Genomic DNA, 5,293 nt, shown 5'->3' on the forward strand with positions numbered 1-5,293 from the left:
TTTTTTTTTTTTTTTTTTGGTGGTTGGCCAGTGCAGGTTTTCAGAAAACAAAAACTCTTAACAAAGAATAAAAGGAAATTTTCTTAACATGGTAAAGGACATCTAACAAACAAACAAACAAAAAATAAAACAAAACAGCAAACATCAGAGTTACTGGTGAAAAGATGGTTAGAACAAAGAAGTCCACTGTATTAGTTACCTATTGCTGTGTAACGTACTAACCTCAAAAAATAAACACTTTTTTCACAAAGTTTCTGAGGATCAGAAATTCAAGACAGCTTAGCTGAATGGTTCTGGCTCAGGGTCTCTCACAAGGTTGAGTCAAGCTGTTGGTTATGGCTACAGACATGTCAAGGCTCAACTGAGACTAAAAAATTCTCTTCCAAGGTCACTCATATTGTTATTGACAGGCCTCAATTCCTTGCTCATTTTTGGCCAAAGGCCTCTCTGAAAGGCTGCTCACACCATTGCAGCTTGCTCCTCCTAAAGCAAATGACTCAGGAGAAAGGGAAAGCCAAAGAGTGTCCAAGGTAGAAGTCACAGTGTTTAATAACCTAATCTTGGAAGTGACATACTGTTACTCCTGCTGTATGCTATTGGTCACATGCTATTATCACACTCTGGTACAATGTGGGAGGGAACTACACAAGGGTGTGAACACTAGAAGGCAAAATTACTGGGTGCTTCCTTGGAGGGTGGCACTACACTCACTGTGATCATTTCCATTTTGCATTGTACTTTAGCAAAAAGTACTAGCTAGCAAAAAAGGAAAGAAAGAAATGAAAGGTAACATCAGGGTCCAAGGTTCAATCCCTGTTCTAGTCAGCTGCCAAAATAAATAAATAAATAAATAAAAGAAATAAAAGGTATAAGGATTGGAAAGGCAAGGGGAAAAACTCTTAATACTTACAGATGACAATTCTCTATGTATAATATCTCTCAAAAAGCTAGAGGTAAGTTATTGGAGTAATAGAGTTTAACAGAGTTGCTGGGTACAAATTAATTGCATTTCTCTGTTTTGGATAATTTCTAGTGCCACATCTTCAAGTTCACTGACCTTTCCTCTGGCAATGCCTGACCTATTATTAATCCTATCCAAAGTGCTTTTCATTTTAGATATTGTGTTTTTCATTTCTAGATATTTCATTTGAGTCTCTTTTATATCTCTCATCATGTTTATATTTTCCTTTACATCTTTGAACATATACAGAAGATTTATAAAAGCCATTGTAAGGTCTTTATCTGATAATTCCATCAATTCTGTAATTTCTGGATCTGTTTCTCTTGGCTGATTTTTCTCTATTAAGATTATTATGGGCCATAGTTTCTTGCTTCTCTGCGTGATCAATAATTTTTTATTAAATGCCAGACATTATTAATTTTATGTTATTGACTGCTTCATTTTACTGCATTTCTTTAAAGAGTGTTTGGCATTGTTCTGATACACAGATAGGTTACTCAAGATCAGTTTGATCCTTTAAAGAAATCTTGTGTTGTGAACAGTCCACAGCAGTCTTTACTCTAAGAGCTAATTTAGCCTAGCAATACCCTTCAGAAGGCTCTATTAATTTTCGGGCCTTAAAAACTAACGCCACCTTAAGTGACATTACAAGTGGCGCCATTATGGGCCCACAAGGGTGTATTAACGTGGAAGCCTGAGACGGCGTACCAGGAGAAAGTAGGGTGGGAGTGTCTGCGGGAACCTTGCCTTAGCCCTTATTGGCCAAATACGCACTTCCGTGCTTGTGAACACTGCGTGATTGCAACAGCTAGGCATTGAGACAGGATGCATGCTCTCGTAACCTTTAAGCTGATTGGAGAATGTAAAAACCTCCCTTCCCCATTTGCCTTTAAAAGCAAGTGCTTGTGTGATAATAAATGGAACTGCTCGACAGAACCCCTGCCGCATCTGAGTGTCCTTTAACGGGCTCGTTGGGGCTGGTGGCTGTGCTCACCTCTCTTCATGGCTCTCTTCCCTGTCTCCTCCCAACGGGGACTGGAGGGAATGAGGAATCCGGGCAATTCGCTCACCCACCAAAAGGGAAAAGACTGTTAACAAGGCTAGGGCTGTTTGGGTCGGCCGGCAGTGGACCCAACAATTAATTACTTGTATATTATGAGATTTCTGCAGTCTGGCTGGTGGGAATTCAAATTATTACTAGTCCTCTGTAAACTTCAGTCTACTGCTTTCCAGGGGTTATTCCATGGGCTCTAGAGTTTTACCCCACAGATGCACAGGTAAGTACTCAGCCAAAGACTCAATGCTACCCCCTCTACACATCTCTGAAACTCACCCTGTAAAGCTTCCTCCATTCCAGTTTACAAAATGTAACCACCTCAGCTTTTCTTTTTTTTTTGAACATGACTGGTAAGGGGATCTTAACCCTTGGCTTGGTGTTGTCAGCACCACGCTCAGCCAGTGAGCCAACTGGCCATCCCTATATAGGACCCAAACCCACGGCCTTGGTGTTATCAGCACTGCACTCTCGCGAGTGAGCCACGGGGGGCAGCCCAAAAGTGAGGTATTAAAGTCTGCAACTACAATTGTTGAATTGTCTCCTTTCTCCCTTCAATTCTGTAAGTTTTTGCTTCATGTATTTTGGGGCTCTCTTTTTGTTGTTGTTTTTGTTTGTTTTGGTGCTGGCTGGTTAGGGTTGAACCTCTCTTTAGGTGCATATATATATGTATAATTGTTATATCTTTCTGATAGACTGACCAACCCCCGTTTTTTTTTTTTTTTTGGTGGCTGGCTGATACAGGGATCTGAACCTGTAACCTAGAGGTTATAAGGCTGTGCTCTAACCAACTGAGTTAATCAGCCAGCCCCAGACTGACCATTTTTTATCATTTAAAAAATGTCCTTTTGGGGCTGGCCCGTGGCTCACTCAGGAGAGTGTGGTGCTGATAACACCAAGGCCAAGGGTTCGGATCCCACAGAGGGATTGCTGGTTAGCTCACTGGCTGAGCGTGGTGCTTACAACGCCAAGTCAAGGGTTAAGATCCCCTTACTGGTCATCTTTAAAAAAAAAAAAAAAGTCCTTTTTCTCTAGAAATAATTGTTGTCTTAAAATGTATTTTGTCTGATATAGTATAGCCACTCTAGCTCTCTTTTGGGTTTGCATGGCATATCTTTTTCCACCCTATTACTTTCACCTTGTTTATTCTAATATAAAGTGTGTCTCTTGTAGCCAGCATAAACATCATGTTTGTTTCTTTTTTAATCTACTCTGCCAATATTTTTTTTTTCAAAAGATGACCGGTAAGGGGATCTTAACCCTTGACTTGGTGTTGTCAGCACCACACTCAGCCAGTGAGCTAACCGGCCATCCCTATATGGGATCCGAGCCCAGGGCCTTGGTGTTATCAGCACTGCACTCTCCTGAGTGAGCCACGGGCTGGCCCTACTCTGCCAATCCTTACCTTTTCAATTGGACTGTGCAGTNGGGATCTGAACCCGTGGCCTTGGTGCTATCAGCACCACACTCTCCCAAGTGAGCCATGGGCCAGCCCCCAAAAGATTATTTTAATAGAAAGCATTTTTGCTTTAGAGTTGTGCAGACTATTGTGAAACCCCAGGCTTCTGGCACACCATCTTCAGAGTCAAGTGTACCAGCCTGTTAATGTCTCACATATCACATATCAAAGTAATGGCATCACAGCTTTATTAGAAAACACTAACTTCTTTGGCAGACTCTGGTACTGAATCCAGTACCAGAGTTTTTTGGTTGTTGTTTGTTTGNCTTCTTTGGCAGACTCTGGTACTGAATCCAGTACCAGAGTTTTTTGGTTGTTGTTTGTTTGCTTTTAATTCATACAATGAAGGGGAAAATTGGGAACCTCAGTTCTAAGTTGAAAGTTTATCCTGTGTACTGTCCTATCAATCTAGCTCTAAGCAATACATGAAGGAACATGATAAGGCTGAGCCACAATTCCCTTTGGTGATGCAGAGCTGCCTTCTGGAAAGGAGTTTACAAATTCGGTATTGAGTGTTTTGTTGTGAAAGGAGAGATTGAGACTCTGACATGCTTTCTTCTTTGAAGTGCATTATTACAACCTGTCCAGTGGACTGGGACCATCTCCTTTACCATATACTAAGACCCATTAGCAGGATACAATAACAAGAGCCCCAAAGAGAGCACACAGGTAAGACAAGAAATGAGACACCTGAAATGGTGACCTGAGATTAATGCAGGCCCTGGAGAGTTATGCGTGGAAGGCTGCCTCTCGTGCAGTGTGGTTTTGTTTTAGTGTGGTTGTCTTTTACTCACCAACTTGCAAGAATTTTTATATAGCAGGGATATTAACACTTCATCTGTCAACTCACCCTTCCCCTTAGCTCAGGATTTTTTTTTTCCTGCTTAAAAAGGTATATTTGTTCTTTTCTAGTTTTTATAAAATTTTCCTTTATAAAATCTTTTTTTTTTNTTTTTTTTTTGGCAGCTGACTGATATGGGGATCCAAACCCTTGAACTTGGTGCTGTAACACAACACTGTAACCAACTGAGCTAACTGGCCCCTTAATAAAACCTTGATAGCTAAAAATTAGCATCTTCGGATTCTAAACGCTATTTTAACTGCCTTCAATCTAACATGTCCTTATTCTAGTTAACATTGCTTATCAAAAGTAAAATAAATAAAGCTAAGTTTTATTTTTTGTTTGTTTTTTTCCTTGGTGGCTGGCCCGTATGGGGGATCTGACCCCTTGACCTTGGTGTTATCAATACTGAGCTCTAACCAACTGAGCTAGAGCTAAGTTCGAAAAAGCAAGCATACCTATCAATTTGCCTATTTGGCCTGTGCAAATAATTGCCACATCCCCATTCAATCTGCCTATTTGGCCTGTGGAGAAGACAGATGTACTTCGGAGAATGACAGTGGATTATTGTAAGCTTAACTAGGTGGTGACTCCAATTGCAGCTGTTGTACCAGATGTGATTTCATTGCTTGAGCAAATTAACACATCTCCTGGTACCTGGTATGCAGGTATTGATCTGGCAAATGCCTTTTTTTCCACACCTGTCCTCCATAAGGGCCCACCAGAAGCAGTTTGTTTTCAGTTGGTAAGGTCAGCAATACACCTTCAATGATAGACCTCAGGGGCATATCAACTCTCAAGCCATTATAATTTAGTTAGCAGGGATCCTGATTACCTTTTCTTTCATAAAGTATCACACTGGTCCATTACACTGATGACATTATCTTGATTGGATCTAGTGAGCAAGACTTATCAATAAGATATCTTCATGTCGAGGGTGGAAAACAATTCTAACCAAAGTTCAGAGTCCAGTAGTGT

Source organism: Galeopterus variegatus, unplaced genomic scaffold (assembly GCF_000696425.1).
Source record: "Galeopterus variegatus unplaced genomic scaffold, G_variegatus-3.0.2 Scaffold2963, whole genome shotgun sequence".
NCBI lineage: Eukaryota > Metazoa > Chordata > Mammalia > Dermoptera > Cynocephalidae > Galeopterus > Galeopterus variegatus.